General features: G+C 38.5%; 1 protein-coding gene and 1 long non-coding RNA gene across 3 annotated transcripts in view; one reads left to right on the top strand and one right to left on the bottom strand.

The window, feature by feature from the left end:
• The window catches only part of LOC120302828 (E3 ubiquitin-protein ligase SH3RF3-like), a 176,618-nt gene that overhangs the window by 84,614 nt on the left and 67,073 nt on the right, over nt 1–24,931 (bottom strand). The gene's annotated exons all lie outside the window — the stretch shown is intronic.
• LOC120302830 overlaps nt 23,459–24,931 on the top strand; it is a 40,188-nt gene continuing 38,715 nt past the window's right edge. The window contains exon 1 of the long non-coding RNA XR_005555236.1: nt 23,459–24,271. This is a non-coding gene — a long non-coding RNA (uncharacterized LOC120302830). The remainder of the gene's footprint in view (nt 24,272–24,931) is intronic.

Here is a 24,931-nt window from a genome sequence, read left to right on the forward strand (position 1 = left end):
AAGGGAGATCACTGGGTCCAGCTGCAGAGGAGGGAGCAGAGGCAGGTGGCAGTGTGGGTTGAGGAGCCCTATCTTCTGCTACTGGGGTGAGGAGTGATAGTGTATAGATTGTGGAGAGTGCAGTGAGACTGGATGGTGAAGCACAATGCACTGGGCAAGGCAGGACAGGTGGTGGTGGCTCCTGGGGCAAAGATACTAGCTTTGAGGGGGCAATGTTCAAGTGGCAGTGGAACTGGAGGAAGCAGAGGGACAAGGGTGTCCCAGAGGCATAGTGTGTGCTCTTGCAGCTTGTGTTGGAAGCTGCTGCCCCTTCATGATACATCCACAAGGTCACCATTGATCTTTCATGACTGATCATACCTGAATCTGGATCTTCCCAGTTCTAGCCCAAGTACGATAACTACTTGTTTTATTTTAGATTAAATGCTGTTTAGTTATTATTTTTAATGAAAATAAATCAAATATATTCCTTATTGTGTGAAGTTTATTAGTTTTATTAATTGTAATTAAAGCTATAAGTTTAACCCTCTTAATAAGCTATTTTTAATGAGAAAAAATGCTTTTACATTTGTTCAAGAAGACAAGGGAAGGAGAATATGGACTAAATATTAAGAGAAATTCACTTTTAAATATATTAAGGACATAAATGTTCATTCTGAAAATTCATATCATAATTTCCTTTGGGTAGTCTTCATGAATATAAACTTACCCAAACATATAAATAGAACTAGAAATAAACTAGTATGTTATCGCTTCTTATTGTACTAAATATGTAGCAACTATAAATTTCCATCTCCAAAATGTTCTGTATAATTCCCAAGAACTATGTAATTTATTGATTTCTGGCTGGTCAAAAATTGTTGTCATGGTCACAACAAAAGCCTTATTCAAATTCTTCTCAATATGCAGGGTATCATCTATTCCTATGTCATATTTCAAAATGTATTTCCATAATTCAGTAGACATCAAAATGCACAGCATGAATTAGCACAGCAAATCTAGAAAGCAGTTGTAAATCTTAAATTAGTTTTTTTTAAATAAAATCCTTATAGACAAATTGTGATGTATTATTGGAAAAGAATATAAGATTCTACAATCTGAATCTTTGATGTGAAAACAAATAAATTGATATGGTGTGCAACTGAGGATAATTAATACACCTGAATGAATACCAATAATAAAAGTGAATGTTGAACATAGATGCATAATATCCAAAGAACTAATATAATGAACAGAAACTTTTTTAAAAAAAATCTTGAATACCGGATTTCAAAATCATACGTTGCTTTTCAATAACAACTTTCAAACAAGTTGTGCTATACACAATGGAATAAACAAAATTGTTCATAAAATTAATCTCAATTGTTTCTACAATTCTTTGGATAAAAAGCATAACCCTAAGATATGCTTTTTAAGTTGAGTTGTTAATTCTAACTTATTCTTAAATACTGTTCTGTTTGTTTAAACAGCATATATGGCTCTTTCTGTAAATAAGTACAAATTGTCAAATGTCTGTCAAATGTAAGGCAAGGGGTTTAATGGATTTCAGTTCTTGGATTTAAAATACTCAAGGTTAAATTAGAAAGAGATCTAAACACAACCATCCGACGATGACAGATTAGCACATATTAAGATTCATGTCAGTTTATATGAAAAAAGTTCTAAAAGTATTCCAAAACAATATTTCCTAGCATACAGAAGTATAAAAATAAAATAGGTTTGCCTGAATTACTTTGAAGAGAGATTTATATTATATATTTTCAAAGTGAATTCTTACAACATATTTAATTTAAAACATCCTTTGCTCAACATGTTCTTCCTATTTTCTTCTTGCCATAACACAGAAATGCACCTTGAGCAGGTGAATATTTCAGAAACGGGTCTGTGTAAAGGGTAGCAACACATTCCATTTTGTGTTTAGAGTTTGACTTGCCCATGGCTGCACCCAACCCCACTTATAACTGGTAGAGCTGTATAATTCCTTCAGATGTTATTTGGAATGTGGTAGAGCTGAATAACTCACTTCCAACTACTAAAAGAATCATAAAGTTTCCTGCTCAGACAGCTGCTTATAAAGTTGTTGTTGGCTATTTCTGCCTATCCAGACCCATTGACTAGATCTACAAAAGGAAAGGAAAGCTTCTACTCCCTGGATTTTGGGGGTGAAGGATGACAATTCATGTAGCATAAATTAAATAGGCATTTGTGGGAAAGATACTATCAAAGAGACAATTTTCTCCATCAAATTAGTTTCAGAAATTTAAAACAGAAAACAGTTTTGCAGGTTGCAACTATAATGCACATAATTTACATTAATATTACATACTTTTTCAAAATATAGTCATTAATTTCTGATGCTGCTTTATGCAAAGATCTGTGGTAAATGAGATGCTTTTTTCTTATCTTAATAGAGCATCTGTGCAATGCCACATTTCTCATGCACGTTTCCACAGTTTAGTATAAAATGAGCCTTTGCTAATTCCAAAATTCATTTTCAAGCTCAAGAACAATAAGTCAAAATGATCAGATGATTATGAACCAGCTGGCCCTGCTTATTTATACAGCCAAAAATCATTTCTATAAACAGGTGTGGGCTCCATTGTCACTCCCACCACCTCTAGTTTACAGTATTATGACTAACAAGTGGACTATATTGTTTCAAGTCAAATTCATTGCTTTTGGAAATATGGGATACTGTAGGTTTATATATATGTAGGTTCTAAACATTTTATTTTTGGAACTGACATGCAGTAATTTTTCTCACTTGAAGAAATAGTAGCTTGACTTAATTTTATCTGGGACACAGAGATTCAAACTGTATCTTGAAATGGAACATATGAGTTAAAAAGTTATTTGGTCCTTTCTTTGTTGCAGTTTTATCTGACTTCTACAATGCACAGGTTGCTTAAAGCTGTGATAATATGAAAAATTAAATTAAGGTAAGTCAAATAGAGTGTGAATAAAGAATAATTTGCATTTGTCTATAGAAACCATGTTTGGCATCAAAAGGGCAAGCCTGAAAAAGCCCTGAGGACAACACTGCCTTTCTTCTGCTGTCCCAGTTTTCCACATGCAAGGAGAACGTACCAGAAGGTTCCACTTGTATCATTAAACTAATTGCAGTTCCCAACCACATCTGAATTCAGAAAAATGCATAACTAATTATAATTAATATATCAAAATATCAAATATAGAATCTCCTTCTTTTCAATATCTGGTGAACCTGTCAAAATTCTTGTATACAATTTTAAAAGAACAAATACTCTTTATCTGGTCTTCTAGGTATGACAAAGTTTTGCATTAGCCTGGGAAAAATGTCAAGCAAAGTGGCAGTGCATGCATATACATGTGGAGACAGCTGGGAGTAGCTCTTAAGCAGCTGTTACATAAGCCTGGAAAAAGATGCAGCTGCCTTAACAATTTAAAAAGAGATACTTTGTACACAATTCCTGTGCATTTGTAGCACTGCTTTTAAAGGATCTGTACTGCTGGGATCTTCAAATAACCTCTCTGAATGTTGGATGATCTTCAGATACTGAATATATTTGTTGATTTCTATCTTTTATTTTTGAAAACATCATTATTTGTTTTTGCAAAAAAATCATTTATAACACAAACAGTTCTCTGAAAGAAACAGAAGGTTTATGACAGGTTAACTTTTATAAGCAATAAATGTTAGATACTTAGAAGATAAAGATATGCAGTAAATTTCTTACATTACATAATAACTGTCTTAAAACTTGACAGTTGTCAGATCAAATTGAAACAACATTAGCAGTAAGTGGATTAACTTAAGACTGAGTGATAAATATGAACAATACAACGAGTTATTGCTTTCTCAGGTACTAATGCATAGGCACACACATAGAAAATATTTACCTAAATCATACATGTTGTCATGGAAAATTGTGGAATTATGAGAGTTTCATTATAACAATAACTATCAGTACCAATCGAAAAACTGCTACCCTGCACCAAGAGGTCTTGCAAAAATTGAAAAAAGACTCTCTTATCTAACCAAAGGCTAAATGTTAAGTCTAGAAGAAAAATTATGTTTATGTTGAGTGCTGACTTAACATATTACCATATAAAGTGGTTCTGAGATGAATATCCCACAGTAACATGAAGTAGATATTAGGGATAATGAGATAAAGGTGATTCCAATATATATGTTTCATTTGTAGATTTATACTTAGCCACACATATTATGTATCTAAACAACAATGTAGAATATAACATCACAAATTACATATGAAGGATGAAGATGTTTTTTCCTATTGACTTTCTTTTCATTATAAAGGCCTGAAAATAGGATCCATCCTTTAGGCATAGCTTCTGTGTGTTTATCTGCCTTGGGCACAAAGCCAGCTAGGTGATATTTGGCCAATCATTTTCTCTCAGCCCTAAGAAGGCAACAATGGCAAATCTCTTCTGAATTCTTGACAAAAAACCCCAGCAGGGACTTGCTTAAATTGTCACCAAAAATTGGACATGACTGGCTTCCGGTTCTGGGTCGTGGCAGTGCGGTTGAGTCCCTTTGCTGGCCGAGTTTCCTCTGTCAGTAGACCCCTGAGAGGGTCAAAAAGTCACTCTGGAGGAGTGACTACCATTGAGGAGGCTTTTCGGATGGTTGCAGAGGGGCATCGTCATCCTCTGTACTCCGAATATCTCCTTTGGGCCGACAGGGTAAAGATCGGCCAGTAAAATGGCCGATCATTCAGCTGTGAAGACCGTAAGCCATAAGATCACCTAAGCAAACAGACCCACCATGGAAGATTCAGTGAGACTTTTCTTTTACCTCTATTTTCTTTTTTTCCTGTGAAAAGCTTTTTTCTTTGGAATTATCTCCCTTTTTGATGAAGCAGCATTTTAAATGGGGGAAGAGAAGCTTAAAATTTAATTTTGTTCTACTGGTTGATTTTTTTCTTTTTTCTTTTCTTTTTTGGGATATCTGGGAGCCTCAAGAAAGTTTCTTATAGAGATTTAATACGCTACATGCTTGGAGAACATTATTTTATTTTTTTATGGTGTCCGGAAAGACTGAATATTTGATTAACTTCAACTAGTCCCTGGAGGATATCTTTTAGTGAAACTACTTATTGTATTTGCCATGTTCTTCGCTTGGAATTTGTCTTTGACTTTCATAGTACAAAGGAGAAAGACTAAGAAATTGGGAGGAGATGGATATTGATTGATTGCTTTTGAATATAGTCTCCCCCAAAAGGATAATGATTTCAAATATGATAAAAATGGAGGAAACCTGTTTAGAGCTTACATATAAGTACATTTTGGACAAAATTCTGGAAAATACGGAGAAGATAATTGCTTGTACAAAGGAGATTTCTTCATATCGACAAGCTAAAGCACAAGGACTAAATGAAACAGCAGTTTATGTTCAAAAGACCTGTTCTCAGTCCACTGAGATGGAAGAAGCAAATTCACAGTTGAATTATCAACTGATATCGGAAAAAAGGCTTGATATTAATGGACAAATGACTTATAATAAGGAAATGGAGGATTTTACCTTAGAAGGACAAGCCAATTTGCAGACACCACATGATTCTCTGATAGAGGAAAAAATTTTTGGAAGAAAAGCAAAACTTGACTAAAGAGGACAATACAAAAAAATAATTTCAACTAAACTTTATGCAATTAAAAAAAAGATGGGAAATGATGTTCTGCCACAAGCTATTCAGAATAGCTCTAACCCTTATATTAACCTAACAAAATGTATAATGGGAATCTCCCCCTTGGTGTGTACAATGTGGCAGGTGATAATGGGAGAGTTATTTGCTGAAACCTATTTGGAATAGAAAGAAACCAGAATAAGATACAAATATTAAATTTGAGATTATAATTATGGGTGGTAAAGGCTTTATAGTGACTCGGATTGATTTGGACTTGGAATTTGTTAAAAGGGAGGCCATTATGAAATGATTTAGAACTTAATATTGACATTTAGTAAGAATAGGTTTTTCTTTTCTTTCTTTCTTTTCTTCTTTTCTTTTTTTTTTTTAGAATGATAGATTATTTCCTTCTTTTGGTTTATCTATGTTTTTTTCCTTGGGTGTAATTTTTTTTTCCTTTTCCATTTCCTTTTCTATATGTTCTTAATATTAGAGATGATAGAATGAGAAAAGGACTGAAATATTGGAAGAGATGGATTTAATAATTGCAGAATTATTGAAAAAGAATAGACTATAGGTGAGAAATATAGAATCTATATTTCTAGCGTTGGAATTAATACTTTTAAATAAGAGAATACCTGGGGTGCCTGAATAAATATGTTAGTTTAAGATTAAATATTTGAAAAAATTACCATAACAAAGCGTAAAACAGGATCATTAGGATAATGAATTCTTGTAAACTTTTATTGATTAATGAAATTTATATGTAGTGATATATTTACTGAAAATTTGTTTTTAGAAAGGTATCAATGGGATTATAATAATTTAAATAGAGAGCATCAGTTTATATTTAAGCATCTAATTTAGATGTAATGATATATTAATGAATGAGTTGGTTTTAGAAATATATTAATTTGATTATAATATCTTAAATAAATGGAGAGTTTTAGTTTAAGTTTAAATATGTGAAAAATTATAGGTTTGTATAGAATAGATATTAAGCTTTTGAAAATTTTTATTAATTAATGGAATTTATGTTTAGATACATTAATGAATGAATTTATTTGAGAAATGTATTTGATTATAATATCCTGTATAGATAGAGAGGGAAATTTTAAGAAATATTGTGTGCATATTTGTAACGTTATTGTTTCTTTTTAATGGATCACCATATCTCCACGTTGGTTCTCAAGCCTTGTCGGTGTAAAATGAAAAATAAAAATTTGTTTTTTTTTAAAAAAAAGAATTGGACATGACTGAATGGATGAAAAACAAATGTTGTTTGTTTGTTTGTTTGTTTGTTTTGTTTAATATGCCACCCATCTCACTACTGAAACAACTCTGGGTGGCTCTATGATTATAAAAGGAGATAGTATACTCCACTACTTGACTAGTTCAAAACACTAACAAATTTGATATTATAAATATATGTATAAAATATATCTTGAATTTTTGTGAATTAAAAATAATCACTCTAACCTGAATAAGCCAGGGCTCTAGTATGTCCTTAAAAATACTTGGGGAAAGGCATTGATATCTTTCTTTTACATCTGTTATGATGTAAAAATGTCTATGTCAGGCACAGATTATTGGCATTTTATTTTAACTGTCTTCTGTAGCCTTCAATTTGCATTTAGTTGCAAAAATAGGAAACATTATCACTTGTTTCTCAGTTTAGTGATGTTCACCACCATACATCAGCAAAGGCATATTTTCTGTGAACAGAATGATAGGACTATTGATTGTGTGAAGCCTCACAGAAGCTCCTCCTCTACACACAGATTCTTTCATGGTAGAGTGATGCATTACTTCTGTGCCTTCCTTTAATCTAGCTGCAATTGTGAGATAAGATGAATCTGACCTCATTCTGAAGCCACCTGTTACAAAAGGCCTGAAACAACACATACTGAGAGCTAAAGCTTTTTATTGAATTTTGCACAATTTTTAAAGTCAGAATTTGTTTTATTGCTTTCAAAATGGCATAGCCAATACTAAAAAGAGCATGAAGATTGAGTATTGAATAAATATTATTTTACTAATCTCAAAGGAAACAATGAAATATTGACTATGCATTACGTTATCTAACAAGTCATATATAAACCAGAGAACGCCTGGCCTTCTCTGTACCAGCAATCCAGGGCTACCCAATGAGTAATAATAAAACAGGACTTTATTATTACAACAACTTAAGACATTCAATACATACATTACTGTTACATGCTACCTATTCTACTGAATTTCCCACAAATTCTCCTGTCTGCTACATTTAATGAAGTATCCAAATAATAGAAAATAATGGGAAAAAAGAAAGAATTTCTAAGAGATAATACATTTATTAGAGTCAACTACTTTTTTTATAATGTGAACCTTCAAGAAATAAATAAATGATAGAAATATCTAATTTATTTTTACAAATTTGGACTTGTATAACTTCAAAATAAGGCAAAAAGTACATTTCTTAAGATATAGTTTATAATTTCTCATTAACCACAGAATAGTTAAACAGGATATATGATCTATGATGTGTTATGAATCACTAAGTGAAGAAATATCGTGTAGATAAACAATACTTGTGAGAAAATCTTCTGTAACAAGTTATAGTAATTCCTTAATGAAGCAGAAGCACTTTTATCTGAAAGAAGTAATTCCTTGCTTTATAATTCTTAAATTCTGAGTAGAAACATGAAACTATCTTTTTTTAAAATTATACCTGCAGAACTTTATCAGTCTATGCAAGGCTGAGATAAAATAAGACTGGATCAGCAGAGCTGCTAATAGTTTTCAAAGTAAAACATACATTCTGGGAGACGAAAACCAAAGAATGCAAGAAATTGCTTTTTTCTTGATGTTAAATTTGCTTATGGAAGACAATAGTGGATTCTGCATCAAAGAGAAAAAAGAAAAAACAAGCTTGGAAAAAAGATGCTGAAAGTTTTACTTTGTTTTCATACATCTTTGTGTGAAGCAATTAATTTACTAACCATACTCATTAATATACCCACCTATGGATAAACCAACCCTCAAATATTTTAACCAAAAATATTATGAAAAATGTACCACCCACAGATAAGGTGACCATCAAAATGTTGTGTTTTAATTTACACAATTGGTTTATTGGTAAAAAATTGACAGTCAATTTATCCATGAGTATAGATAGTCCTTGTTTAGCAACCACAATTGAGACCAGCAGCAACATTGTTAAGCTAAGAGGTCGTCAGGTAGGAATCATACAACCATGCTTTTCTTTCCCCCCTCCCTTTGGAATGCTCACCCTAAGTGCTGGCATAATGAGCAAAAAGAGAATGAATGTGTGCATTTGGATTCACTGAAGAGGAAGGGATTACAAGAGAGTAAGTAAGCATACAGTGAAGAATTGAAAATAATGTCATTGTGCCAACAGCCCTGATTGTGCTCTGGATGACATAATTACCTTCAAAAAGCCGACTCAAGTATAATAAAATTACAATTAATGAACTGAAGTGCACCGAAAAGCAAATATATAGACACATTCCTATTTCCAAAGATTATTTGGGAAATCGTAAGTAGTTGCTCAGAGATGTTGTATTTTACATACTTTCAGTATGTCAAGATTTTTCAATTTTCACAAATAAAATTTGTAATGAAAAAAGAAAAAAATCCCCCTTTTTTTCATTTCACATTTCTCAAAATTAAAAAAGTTGGAAAGTATAAAGATGTCATTTTTATTCACTTTTTTTCATAGATAATGGGATTTGAAAATGCATTGGAAATAAAATCTTATCAAATACTCAAGATTATTTATCAAACCTCATTTTCTATCAATTAAATAGTGCTGTACTTATTTAAACAAAATTTATTCTAAATATTATAGAACAGAATGGTAGCAAGTTAAAGACAGTACTATAAAGTTTGAAATGTGGATTTAGACATACTCTTTTCTATTTGAAGAAATTCATATCAATTTATTTATCATTTAGTTGGACTTTGCCCCACAACCTTTACATTCCTGAGAACAAAATTGATATTTTTATTGATTTATTAGTTCAACTTACTTTTCTGGGGAGTAGCTAACATACTAAAAAGATTAATATTATTTTCAAAAAAGAACAGTTGCAAATTCAGATTAAAATAAATACCAAAATAAACAATACAATGCATTAAGATATGTCTAAAGGAAAAGTCTGAAAATTACAACTAGAAACCTCACTCCTCCTTTTTCAGAGCTCCTTATAAATTATGATAGAGAAGGGAACAAACCTGAATATGAAAATTCACCAGTTATACAGTGACATAAGGAATCTTTCACCTGCCCCTCCTTACCTTAAAAAACACACACTCTCTCTCTCTCTCTCTCACTCTCTCTCTCTCATCTCACAGAACGTGATTATTGGAGACATACAATAAAAACACATAATAAAAATTAACAATTAAAAATTCTACAATTAAAAACACTGGTCAAAGTTCCCATGTCAGAGTAACAGACAGAGCTATCTAATAGGCAATATAGCGATCTCATTAATTCACCACTTCCTTCGGATCTCCAAGTCTGATGATAACCATATTTTAAGGGACTTCTGGGAGGATGTTAAGGAAGGCCAATCTCACTTAGGGGAAATGATGTTTCACAAGGCAGGAATCACAACAAAAAAAAGTCCATCTCTGAGTTCCTGCCAGATGTAATTTCTTCACAGATGGGATCTGTAGCATTTCTCTTCTGTAGATCTAATGGGTCAGGAGGATGTAACTAGTGGTGGTGTCCCTCAAGTAACCGGGCACTGTGGCATGAAGAACTTTAAAGATCAAAACTAACACACTGAATTTAACCCAGAATCAAACTGACAAGCAATGCAGCTCACAGAGCAGAATTGTTACATGCCCTATTCAAGAAGCACACCTAACTCTCCATGCCACTGCATTTTCTACCACCCGAAGCTTCCAAATACTCTCCAAGGGAGGTCCCATGTAGAGTGCATTGCAATAGTCTATTGAGAAGGTGACCAGGGCATGAGTGACTGTGAGGAGAGCCTCTCAGCCCAGAAATATGTGCAACTGAAGTTGTGCAAGGGCCCTCCTAGCTAGAATTGCCACCTGCTATTTGAGCAGGAGTTGTGAGACTAGGAAAACCCCTAGATTATACACTGGGTCTTTTTGGAGCAGTGCAACCCCATTCAGTACCAAAAATGGCATAGTCCCCGAATCAGAAGGCTTCAAACCCAGAGCCTTGCCCAGATTCAGTTGAAAACTGTTGTTCCCCAGAGCACCGAGCCCTGAGGAAACCTACAAAGAAGAAGTCAAGGGAAGATTCTCTCCTCTACAACCCTACCAATTGGTACTGATGCTGGAGAAAGGAAGAGAACCAGCACAATACAATGCCGCTCACCCCTAATTCCTTAAGCTCTACTTAATGAGCAGGGTCTCACATTAGCAACCTGTGGAGCAGTGTCCTTGAAACCCTTAAGTGACTTATGGTTGATTGCCATATCACCATTCCTGCCCTGAGGTCTCAGCTGACACCACACCTGAAACCCAACTGAGAAAATTTCTGAAAGGGGGCTCCCCACAGTTTTGTTCTCAGCCAGGTCTCAGTAATGCATGAGAAAGCAGAAACACAGAATAAGAAACATATAAAGGATATCAGAACTTGATAAAACAGCATCTAGATAGTTTTGGGAGAATCCACCAGGAAAGTAGCAAGGCCCTGATTGGATCTCCATTATATTTATAGGGTATTATACTCTATTTAAACCCCATTCCAACTCTGATCGGGTTGCTGGAACGTGCTACATTCCACCAGCTGCTGCTTAAACTGTAAGTTTTGGGAGAATCCACCAGGAAAGTAGCAAGGCCCTGATTGGATCTCCATTATATTTATAGGGTATTATACTCTATTTAAACCCCATTCCAACTCTGATCGGGTTGCTGGAACGTGCTACATTCCACCAGCTGCTGCTTAAACTGTAAGTTTTGGGAGAATCCACCAGGAAAGTAGCAAGGCCCTGATTGGATCTCCATTATATTTATAGGGTATTATACTCTATTTAAACCCCATTCCAACTCTGATCGGGTTGCTGGAACGTGCTACATTCCACCAGCTGCTGCTTAAACTGTAAGTTTTGGGAGAATCCACCAGGAAAGTAGCAAGGCCCTGATTGGATCTCCATTATATTTATAGGGTATTATACTCTATTTAAACCCCATTCCAACTCTGATCGGGTTGCTGGAACGTGCTACATTCCACCAGCTGCTGCTTAAACTGTAAGTTTTGGGAGAATCCACCAGGAAAGTAGCAAGGCCCTGATTGGATCTCCATTATATTTATAGGGTATTATACTCTATTTAAACCCCATTCCAACTCTGATCGGGTTGCTGGAACGTGCTACATTCCACCAGCTGCTGCTTAAACTGTAAGTTTTGGGAGAATCCACCAGGAAAGTAGCAAGGCCCTGATTGGATCTCCATTATATTTATAGGGTATTATACTCTATTTAAACCCCATTCCAACTCTGATCGGGTTGCTGGAACGTGCTACATTCCACCAGCTGCTGCTTAAACTGTAAGTTTTGGGAGAATCCACCAGGAAAGTAGCAAGGCCCTGATTGGATCTCCATTATATTTATAGGGTATTATACTCTATTTAAACCCCATTCCAACTCTGATCGGGTTGCTGGAACGTGCTACATTCCACCAGCTGCTGCTTAAACTGTAAGTTTTGGGAGAATCCACCAGGAAAGTAGCAAGGGCCTGATTGGATCTCGATTATATATATAGGGTATTATACTCTATTTAAACCCCATTCCAACTCTGATCGGGTTGCTGGAACGTGCTACATTCCACCAGCTGCTGCTTAAACTGTAAGTTTTGGGAGAATCCACCAGGAAAGTAGCAAGTCCCTGATTGGATCTCCATTATATATATAGGGTATTATACTCTATTTAAACCCCATTCCAACTCTGATCGGGTTGCTGGAACGTGCTACATTCCACCAGCTACTGCTTAAACTGTAAGTTTTGGGAGAATCCACCAGGAAAGTAGCGGCCCGCGCGCCTAACGGCGCGCGAATTATATAACTATATAACTAAAAATCACAAACAGTAGCAGTACATTCAGGGCAAGTGTGTCTGACATCCCCTGTATCTAAGATGTCCGGCTTAGTTCAGTGCAACACCTGCTTTGCAGCCGTCCTTCGCAGTACACTTTTCAAACTTGGAAACTGTCCTATCTGTAAACAAATCACTAGCCTACAAGGACAGATCATTTACCTAGGGTCTGTAATCCGTGCTCTTCGGGCAGAAATTAGGTGTCCAGTTCAGCCCCTCTACTCTAGTAAGCCTCCCTGCTATCAGCCCCCGTTACCACAAAGATCCTGCAGGAAAAGGGCAGTGTGGACAACCGTGGGATCTGGCAGGGTGAGAGCTGTGAACCATAAACACAAAGCTTTCGCTGTGTCCCTGCACAACAGCTACAGTGCTCTTGCTGACCTTAATAGGGACATTAAGGAGACTGGTAAAGGTATTTGTGAAGATAACTCAAATAAGCAGGGGATTGTGTTCCGAGATGAAGAACTAGATTTTGATAGGGAGAAGTGTGAATCAGGTATTGCACATCAGTCATGCAAGAATAGAAAGGCTCCCAAAAAGAGAAGCTACCTTCTGGTAGGTGATTCAATTATAAGGGATGTAAATTTAGGAAAGGACACAGAGGCTTTGAAAGAGGTCAGGTGTCTTCCAGGTGCTACTGCCAGTAGGGACAAGACGCGTATTTCTAAAATAATCAAGAATGGCAGCAAGGACTGTGATGTGGAGGCTATTGTACACCTTGGCACTAATGATCTGTCCCAAAAAGATGTACTCTCTGTGCAGAATGATATCCAGAGCTTGGGGAAGGAACTTAGCAGAATAGGCTGTAGGCTTACTTTCTCAGAGGTTTTACCAGTGTATAAGGAGCAAAACGGAAAAGGCCAGCGCATAGCACAATTCAATATGTGGCTAAAGGAATGGTGTAAAGGGTAAGGCTTTGGATATATTAGTCACGATGTCAGTAGCTGGTCCAATCAAAAGATGTACAAAAGAGATGGTTTGCATCCATCAAAAAAAGTGACTGAGTTACTCGGCTATAAATTCACAGATTTTCTGGAGGGAAATTTAAACTAAACAGCGGGGACAGGGAGTTAACTGATACGGAACAACCCTGTCCCCGGCAATTTAAAAACTCTAGGGCTATCAGTGCATGTAGCATAGATGTGTGTGTGGACAAGAATACCAACCTTGCTACCAATCAAAATGAAGCCTCTAATAGCGAGTGCCATATAAAGTGCACTAACCACATAGGTGGTAAGACAATAGGGGAACTCAGGCACCACACAGGTTATGTAGAAAGGAAACACAGGGCCACCCACAAAGGACTCAAATGTTTATACACCAATGCACAAAGTATGATCAGCAAACAGGGTGAACTAGAAATTCAGGTTAATGAGGGCAGATACGATATTGTTGCCATTACGGAAACATGGTGGGATGAAACTCACACATTTAAATTATTTAAAAGAAACAGACCAAATAAAAAAGGAGGTGGAGTTGCTCTCTATATAAGAAATAACTACATCTCCACAGAAATAGAGCACAACAATGATAAAAACTGTCTTGAATGCATTTGGGTCAATATAAAAGGGGGGGAAAATGACATTGCCATAGGTGTATACTACAGACCACCCAACCAAACAGAGGAAATAGATGAACTTTTTGCTAGTCAGCTAACTAAGGTATGTAGGAAGCACATCACAATAGTAATGGGGGACTTTAACTACCCTGACATCAACTGGGAGACAAACTCCGCACCAAGTGGAAGATCAAACAGGTTCCTGGCAAACCTAGCAGACAACTTTGTCTCCCAAAAAGTAGAGAATGGAACTAGGGGATTAGCCATTTTGGATCTAATTCTCACTAACAGAGATGAAATGATAGACGGTGTTGGAGCCATAGGAACCCTGGGAGGAAGTGATCATGCAATATTAGAATTCAACATTATAGAAGCACAACCAATAGAACACAGTCAAACTAGAGTCTTGGACTTCAAGAGAGCTAATTTCAATAAACTTAGAGAGGGCTTGGGAAGGATTCCATGGATGAGAATCCTCAAGGGGAAAACAACTCAAGAAGCTTGGGAAATTTTGAAAAATGAGATAATAAAAGCACAGTCTAGCACAATACCAACAAAGAGGAAAAATAACAGCTCTCAAAAGAAACCAGCATGGCTGCATAAAGAACTCTCTGACAAATTGAAAGATAAAAAGGACAAGTATAGAAAGTGGAAAGAGGGGAACATAACTAAGTCAGAATATCAGCAAATAGCCCGAGCCTGCAAAGATGAAGTGAAGAAAGCCAAGGCTCAAAATGAACTGAGGCTTGCGACCAAAGTCAAAAATAACAAAAAAAGCTTCTTTCAACATGTAAAAAACAAGAAAAAAGTGAAGGAAATGATTGGTCCATTAGTGGGTGGAAGTGGCAAGAAGGTGACAAGCAACAGGGAGAAAGCAGAACTATTTAACTCATTTTTTGCATCTGTCTTTACACAAAGGGAAAAAACAGACCAACCTATCAAAAATAGTGCCACAAAAAACAAAACAGAAACACAAGTTAAGATAGGCAAGAAAATCGTTAGTGAGCACCTGTCCAGCCTAGATGAGTTCAAATCGCCAGGACCAGACGGATTACACCCCAGAGTTCTCAAGGAACTGGCAGATGTGATATCGGAGCCACTGAACTATATTTTTCAAAGATCCTGGAACACAGGGGAACTACCAGAGGACTGGAAAAGAGCTGATGTAGTTCCCATCCTCAAAAAAGGAAAAAAAATGGATCCAGGAAATTACAGACCTATCAGCCTGACCTCAATACCTGGGAAGATCCTGGAAAAGATAATCAAACAACGAATCAACGAACACCTAGAGGCAAACAAAGTCATTACTAAAAGCCAACATGGGTTTGTCAAAAATAGATCATGCCAGACAAATCTTATTGCATTCTTTGACCAAGTGACAAAATTAGTGGATCAGAGGAATGCTGTGGACATAATTTACTTGGACTTCAGTAAGGCATTTGATAAAGTAGATCACAACCTACTACTTGACAAGATAGAAAAATGTGGGGTAGACAGAACCACCACCAGATGGATCCGTAGCTGGCTGACCGGCCGTACTCAGCGAGTGGTCCTCAATGGAACTGCATCTATATGGAGGGAAGTGTGTAGTGGGGTGCCCCAGGGCTCTGTTCTGGGCCCAGTACTCTTCAACATCTTCATCAACGATTTGGATGAAGGGATAGATGGGGAACTCATCAAATTTGCAGATGACACCAAGCTGGCAGGAATAGCCAACACTCCAGAAGACAGGCTTCAGATACAGAAGGATCTGGACAGACTTGAACACTGGGCACTAACTAACAAAATGAAATTCAATGGTGAAAAAAGCAAGGTTCTACATTTAGGCAAGAAAAACCAAATGCACAAGTACAGCATAGGTGGCACCATGCTCAATAGTAGTAACTGTGAGAGGGACCTCGGAGTCCTAGTAGACAATCACTTAAATATGAGCCAGCAGTGTGCTGCAGCTGCCAAAAAGGCCAACACAGTGCTAGGCTGCATTAACAGAGGGATAGAATCAAGATCACGTGAAGTATTAATACCACTCTTCAATGCCTTGGTAAGGCCACACTTGGAATACTGCATCCAGTTTTGGTCACCACGATGTAAAAAAGATGTTGAGACTCTAGAAAGAGTACAGAGAAGAGCAACAAAGATGATTAGGGGACTGGAGGCTAAAACATATAAGGAACGGTTGCTAGAATTGGGTATGTCTAGTTTAACGAAGAGAAGGACAAGGGGGGACATGATAGCAGTATTCCAATATCTCAGGGGCTGCCATAAAGAAGAGGGAATTAAGCTATTTTCCAAAGCACCTGAAGGCAGGACAAGAAGCAACGGGTGGAAACTCATCAAGGAGAGAAGCAACCTAGAACTAAGGAGAAACTTCCTGACAGTGAGAACAATTAATCAGTGGAACAGCTTGCCTCCAGAAGCAGTAAATGCTCCAACACTGGAAGTTTTTAAGAAGAGACTGGACAGCCATTTGTCCGAAATGGTGTAGGGTTTCCTGCCCGAGCAGGGGGTTGGACTAGATGACCTCCAAGGTCCCTTCCAACTTTACTACTATTACTATTACTAGATAAAACTGCAATTATAAATGAAAGCATATCTATTTGATTTCATATCATTTATTTTGTTAAACCGTTAAGTACAAAACCATTTAATTATTCTGATTTAGTCTCTGGCATCATAGAAATAGTCATACATTTTCTAACCTAAACTTAAAAATCTATCACATATTCTATTAAAAGTTTTAATGATGCAGTAAGTTTTATGGAAGTTTTATTTGTCAAATAATCACACAGGTCAGGTGTTTTAGAAAATTACTCTATTTAAGAGTATGGATTTTTCTTTGAATATTCTGTTTGCACTAAGACCCACCTCTGGAAGACAGAGATTTTCCATTGCTGTTAAGAAAATCCAGTAATTACTATGAAGCTATCCTAAGAGTCAAATATAGTTTCATAAAGTTGTGTTCAGTACCTTAATATAAACTGCATATTATAGGGATGTGTATCTCTTGGGATGTTATCTGACTGCTGTTCCATCTAGTCCCATGATTCAGAAACAGACTTCAAATATAAATTTTAGGAACACACAGCCCTTGAAATCAAGCCAACCCAATTGCTAAAATCCACCAAGAATGGTGGGTACCACTACAGGCAGGATCAAGGAAACTTTCTTTTTATTCATCCGCATGCTTCAGAGGCCTAAAGCCATTCAGATCAACTGGTAAGCATAGTAAGAAATCATGTATTTTTCACATATGGAAAAACAACAATATGTCACAAAGGAAAAAAACAACATCATTTGGTGAGAAAAAAATGTTTCAAATACGGAATCAGGTCGATACTAAGCTAATATTGAGAAGAATTGTCTTTATTCCATACAGCAGTAGAATAACATTTCTGCAACATAATATTTTCCAAATCATAGCAGCACTTAAATTATACAGTATATTTTACTGTAAATTTATACTATATCCATATCATATCCTTAACAGATTGTAATATGTGCAGTCTGAAAAAAATTATTTTACAGTTTATGTGAGACTGACCAACAGCAGTCTTAGGATTTACAATATAAGACAGGACATACCGTTCAGTTTACTTCCTTAGTGTAGTTCCAACTTTGGGCTTGTACCTGTGCTCAGTATCTTTTTTAATCTTCCTTTACCAGTAATCTATGAATGGAGCGTTGGCTTACCTGAACGCCTTTTCTCAGCATGATGATGAAGAATCCACCAATGGGTTATTTCAGTCCTCCTGCCCAATCAGACTAAGTTGTCAAGTTGTCACGCCCCTCTTTGTCTGGGACCTCCCAGTTTCATCGATGGCGTAGCCAATGACAACAGTTTGACGTGATGACTCTCAAGCAGGTATCCAGAAAAAAACACAAGAAGAACAGGCCCCCAACCCGGACCTAACTAACCACTAGATGGGAAGGCATGGATTCTTCATCATCATGCTGAGAAAAGGCGTTTAGGTAAGCCAACGCTCCTTCTCCAGCAGGTTGAGTGAAGAATCCACCAATGGGATGTACCAAAGCTTCCCGAGTCCCTATGAGTGGGGTTCAGTTGGGGCCAGTCCCCCTGATGGTGTGACTTGTTGTAAAATACGTCTACCAAAAGCGGCCTCAGCCGACGCAAATTTGTCCAGACGGTAAGGTCTAATGAAGGGTGAAGGGGAAGACCACGTCGCCGCCCTGCAAATTTCTTCAATGGATGCTTGGGTTGCCCACACCGCTGTTGTGGCAGCACTAGGGGTTGAGTGAGGATAGGGATGTGCAGGTATGCCTCCTTTAGATCTATTGAAGTCAATAGATCCCCCCGCCTGATACTGGTTAAGATGGAATGTAACGTCTGCATTTTGAACCTCCGGTATTGAAGGTGGAGGTTCAGCCCCTTGAGATCGAGGATTGCCCTCCATCCCCCTGAAGATTTTGGAACTACAAACAGAATGGAGTAATACCCCAGTCCCGCCTGGTTCAGGGGGATCTCCTCTATGGCCTTGATGGTGAATAGGTGTTGGATGGCATCTTCCATGAGCCCTCTTTTTACAGAGTTTCTCATGGCTGGGCAAGACACGAAGTGATCTAATGGCATGGATTTGAACTCCAGGGACAGACCTTCTCTTATGGTCCGCAGAACCCAAGAGTCTGTGGTTGTGTTTTCCCATTGGCGGATAAAGAGAGTAAGTCTGCCGCCAATGGGGGGTTCCCTCTGAGTCACTTGGCGTGACGGAAGGGGCGACCCCCTCTGCCACAAAAGGAATGTTTATTTTGGGGCTGGTACCAGGTTCTGTCCCTACAGCTTGCCCTGGCAAAGAAGCACTCAATCTTAAGGGCTGGGGGTCAGTATGGTTGTGCAGGCTCTGTCGTGGCCCCAGTCCGAAAGGACTGTCGGCGACTTAAGGGAGGAAACATCTGTTAGTTCTCCTTGCCAAATGGAAATAACCTTTTGTTTTTGTTTGTTTTTGATGAAATATGGCGTTAGGGCCTCCCCAAATAATCTGCCACCTGTGAAGGTGGCAGTGGCTGCACGCCACTTATGTTTGCTCTCAGCTCTCCAGTGTTTGAGCCATAGAAGCCTCTTAGCGACTACGCTGGAAGCCATTGCTCGGGCTGAGTGCTTGGACGAGTATAGGGAGACATCGCCATATACTCGGATGTGGCTATTAGTTTGGTTAAATCCTGATGGATCCTGACCTCTTCCAACGGAATTCTGTCCTGCAACTGTCGAAGCCAGGTAATTGAAATCCTGGCAAAGAAAGAAGTGGAAGTTGCCGCCTTTGCTGCCCATGCAGATGCCAAATGGACCTTGCGTAAGGCCATTTCAGATTTTTTATCTTCCGCCTTATGGGCGTCCAAGACATCTGCCAGGAGACTGGCAGTCGAAAAAAGCGGGGCCAGTGATTCATCTACTTTTGGCACCTCTAATAAATCTGCCAAATTCTTTGCCATGTCCACTATCTTGTGCTCAATTGTTCCCTGGGTCAGCTGAGCTGCCGGTGACTCCCACTGTCCCTGAATATTTTTGAGGAATAATGGGGGACAGAGAATTTGGAGGTGTTTGTCTACAGGTTCAGCAAATACGGGATTAGTGTGCTGATCAGAGGAAGGCTGTGGGGTTGGAGCCGGATGGGAGGAAAGCTTACCCGCTGCACAGGTTCTGCGCAGCAAGGAAGGAAATAACGAAGCGTTGACTAGCTCTGCTATAGGCTGAGATTCATGGGTAGGTTCCTCACAATCAGACCAATGTCCATACCTTCCTCATAATCCGAAATGTTGGAAGAGTTGGATTCAGGAGAATGGGATGGGGAAACCATACCTGAACGATCCAGTGGAGGTCATGCAGAGGTGGCCAGAGCAGAAGAAGACCCCGGAATGGGAGACTGATGGTGACCCGATGATGCCATGGTTTGGAACACAGCCTGCGATATCCACACTTGGAGCTGGTCAGAGAAGGACTGCTCTAGCGGAAGCCGTAACCCCGCAGCAGTTGGTGTGGTGGCAGCGGTGGGTGCCATTGCCGGGCAGATCAAGGTCTTCTCCAAACAAAGGTGGTCCTCCCTGACCAAAGGTCTGAGTCGAGACCTGCTGATGCACATTCTCAGGTGACCAAGCTCTCGATGTGGATGGTAGATGCGCCCCCGTGTCAGGTGGTGTGGAGGTTGACAGTGTATGACCCTCTTTCAGCTGACAAGCGTTGGGCCCGGCTTCTCCAGGGCTCTGTGTGTTCGGTCGGCCTGCCTATTGCTTGCCTTGCCAGCCTTCCTGCCATATTTTGATTTGGCTTTAGCCTTACCTCTAGGCGCCTCAGATGCCAGCTCAACTTGGACGGAGGTGTTGTCTATGTCCAAAGGCTGTGGCTCAGTGTTTCTGCCATATCGATCGAGATGCACCCCAGAGGCGACTCTAGAACTGACTCACTCTGCAAGGGATGTCAGGAGGCCCCCCTTAAGAGGGACTGACTTCACATGGATTAGCATGAGCTGGCCCACTGGTTAACCTGGGCTCACGCTTGGCACTGAAGCACTCATCACCCGGGCAATGTGGTGGACCTGAGGCCAAGTTGGTGACGAAATCACACGTGTCCCACAATAGTGTCAATGGTCAGGATCTTGAAGCAACCACTAGATGCAGAGTGGCAGATATAGGCAATGTGGCAAGCAGGTCCTGAAGGACCGTTGCTTCAGCAATGATTCCACACTCTTGTTGATATTAGATGTCTTCAATAGGAATAATAGTTTCTGAAACACTTAAACTCACTGAGAAAGTGAATATAGGTAATGCAAGAGCATATGTAGAAATATATGTAACTATACCAGTTAAAACTATGCAGAAAAAAATATAACTGCAGAAAGTTATTTAAACAAGCTCACAAGATGGCATCCTAGCCTGGCTGTTAAATGGGCATTTCCCTGTGGAAATGTGCCTCAAAATGGCAGACGCCCTGAGCTCTGTTAAGGAAGGAAGGAGGGGGGGAAAGGGTGAGATAATAATAAGACTCTTAAAACAGTCAAAAGGTACACAGGAGTTAAGAAGGCAAAATACGAGGCTTTTCTGAAATGCAGAAATCAGGTCAGCAAATTGCACCTAACGACTGTTAGGCGCAAAACAGCTCACTGCTGTAAAGCGAAGCTTTGTCCTTTTCAGTAGCAGCCGGAGAGCAGAAAATTAAAATCCAGGGAATATTCCCCCCATCGCTCACTTCAAACGATCAACTCAGCTGAGCTTCGGCCGGAGAAAACTTCGGTGAAAGCTGAGCTCTGCGTGTTCAAAATGGCAGCCGTTATAGGAATCACTAACCGGGCCCGGTCAGAGAAGAAGCCACGTGGCCTCAAAATGGTGGCTACCAGAAAACACGTGCGCTTGCCAGGGGAGTGGGAAAACTCAATCTCCTTCTAACTATAATGAAGGGAAAACTCCTCCCCACACATATCTAGCAAAGATTTGAGAACAACTCAGACGACTGCTGAATTCAGGGAAAAGAAACCACTCCCCCTATCCTGGAGAGGAATGTTACTCTAGCCCTGAAGGGAAAGGGAAAAACGATTCAGATCTCCTAAAGAAGGGAATAATCACCACTAATTCTCCCAATCTCAAGAAGAATCCACTAATGGATAATAATATCTAGTCTGACCTGCTATCCAAACAAACTGAGAGTCAGGTTATCACGTCCTCATGGGCGAAAGACTAAATGAAACTGGGAGGTCCCAGACAAAGAGGGGCGTGACAACTTGACAACTTAGTCTGATTGGGCAGGAAGACTGAAATAACCCATTGGTGGATTCTTCAATCATCATGCTGGAGAACAATTTCATCACTTCTTCTGGAAGTTCTCAAATTATAACTCAACTCCTTAAATTCTAAAGGAATATTTGTAGCATTACTTACTGAACAATTCATACAAGGCAGATTTCCTGATTTTGTATAATTTCTAATACCTGTTTCTGTAAATTGGATTATTTCCCAAAACCAATAATTTTAGTTTTGGCAAAAGTAATTTCCAATCATTATTGGAATGTTATTTATGTTATTATTTTAAACATTTCAACCATCTTTATTATTGAGAGAAGAAGCATATCATCAGCATGGAATAAAAAAATATTTTTTATTATTTTGAGATGAAGGGAAAACAATGCAGCTAACAAATAAGGCATCACTGCATTTTTATAAAGATTTAAAAACTTATGTATAAGGCTACAGCTTATATAGCCAAAATACAATAGGTGCTTATCTACATCATAATCCATTAATTTTGCTCATTTTGCTTACTGAATCAAAAGCAGTAGCCAAATCAACAAATGCTACATACAAATGTTTTGTAATAATGCTTATATATTTAGAGGCAAGATAAATTAAAACCTGGAAATGGTTAAACATCCTTTTGCCCTTTCTAAAATAATCTCATTAATTTCTATCCAGTCTTCTAATTCATCTAATAATGTTTTGGCATAAATTGTAGCAGTAGTATTCAGAAGGGACCTATTCTGGTTTCTCCTCAGATCAAACACATTTTTTAAATGTACCATAAGATAAATAAATAAGGTTAGGCTGTATATTAACCATATTCATTCCCCAATTTTCAATCATTTAGATGCTCCATATTCTGTTCAGTTCTTTCCTGGTTATTGTGGCTTATGAGTTTTGTGATCAGACATGGCTGTTGCTAGGCTGATGTGAGTCAAAAGGAGAGAGAAAAAAATGAGGAGAGAAAAAAAATGGGAAGAAAGAGCTTAGATATGGTTCTGGAATGCAGCTGTGCCACCACCAGAACACCTGAGCTAATTTGGTTGGTAGCCAGGACTGCTATGGAATTCATGGAGGCAGAAATCTCACTGCCCAAGCCTAGTACAAGTAGTCCTCATTTAGTGACCATTTGAACTTTCAATGCCATTGAAAAAAATGACACATGACCGGTCCTCACACTTATGACTGTTGCAGCATCCCCATAGTCATGTGATCAAAATTCAAGGGCTTGGCAACTGATAGCCATTTACGATGGCTACAGAGTGCTAGGTCATCTGACCTTCGTAGCTAGTAAAGTGAACGGGGGAAGCCGGATTCGCTTAATGAGTGCATGTTTCACTTAACAACTGTAGTGATTTGCTAAACAACTGTGGCAGAAAGGTTGTAAAATCTTCCGTCACTCACTTAACAACCACCTTCCTTAGCAAAATAAATTCTGGTCCCAATGGTGGTCATAAGGTGAGCACTACCTGTACATAGCGTTTAGGGACTGAAGTGGGGATTTAGCCAGCTTCCCAGTTACTGGGGAACATGCTGGTATTCTAACTGTAAAGGAGAAGAAAAGAGTGTAGTAGAAAGACACAGAAGCAAGTTGTCATATTTCTGCCTATGCTGCCGAACATGGTTGTGGAGAGACTGTGCTAGAAGTTACTTGGCTGGAAACAAACATTGCTGCATGCAGTTACCATTTCCTGGTCCCAGAGGGGAAAAGGAACGTCAGCTGGAGGTATCTCTGAAAGAAGAGAAGCGAAAACTCCGCCCATAACCCAAGGCAGACAGGAAAGGAGGGAGGTGGCTGACTGCAGACAGACACCTGGAAACTTCAGAGAAGCTAGGAACAGAAGGGCTGGGCAGAAGATCCAGAGGGAACTGCATCAATGCAATGTCTATGGAGAGAGTGGCTGATGATGAAAGAGTGGAGCACATGCCTAAGTAATTCAGCCAATTTCTCCTTCCCTCTCAGTGAGAAGCTGAAGGGGAGGGAGGAAGAGAAAAGGGGAGTTGGTAGCTAAGCAACAGAGCTAGTGTTTGCTAGAGAATAGCCCTGGCAGTGAGACCTGGAGAAAGTTGACACCCTTCTTGTAAATAGTAGTTCCTTATTGCTATACTGTTAATCTACTATATGCAGTTTTGCATCTAGTAAAAAGAGGATGAATGCCTCCACTGTCCCTGCTTCAGAAAAGCAAGTATGATCCTTTAAGGAACAAATATACACAACTGTAAACTGAACCAAGTGTCAAATGGTGATAGTCAGCAAACAAATCCTTCAAGAGGTAAGGAGTTTTTAAGGGCAATTCACAACAAGCTGCTCTCATTTTCTGTATTGTTGAAGTATGGATTGCAAAATCTTTAGCATTATTTTATAGCATGTGAAAGAACTACAACTCCTTGAGAGCGTGGGTATTTTTTATCCTGCCATTTTTGATTTTGGAATATAAAGGACCCTTTTCCAGTCTTCTAAGCAGTGCTGGGGTTTCCACACCTGCTTACAAACAGCATATGGCACTTCAATATCTTCTAAGAAAATCCACAATTTTCCTGGTATTCCACCAAATCCTACAGCTTTGGTTGTTAACAAACAAACCCAAAGGGCAAACTCAATGGACCACTGGATCTCTTTCTGCCATCAACCTTCTATGTTTCTATATGTTTAAGGGACCATTAAATTCACTAGGGATCTATTTACTGACATTTTGGGGTTTTCTAACATGCTAAAGGGATATGGATTGGCTATCTTTGTCTAGTAACTTTTTTAACACCTATTCAATAAAATTATTTTTGGTCTTTCTCCCATTTATGAGCCTACAGTATTGCCATCAAATTCTAATGAATTAATTGGCTTCTGACTTACCATTAGGGTATCAGTATTGCATCTTTCAGTATTTTTGTCTGTTTGTACAGAATAATGGAATCGAAATGTACATTAAAGTTTG

This window comes from Crotalus tigris, unplaced genomic scaffold, assembly GCF_016545835.1.
Source record: "Crotalus tigris isolate CLP2741 ecotype Arizona unplaced genomic scaffold, ASM1654583v1 scf7180000024438.1716836, whole genome shotgun sequence".
In the NCBI taxonomy this organism is placed as follows: Eukaryota; Metazoa; Chordata; class Lepidosauria; order Squamata; family Viperidae; genus Crotalus; species Crotalus tigris.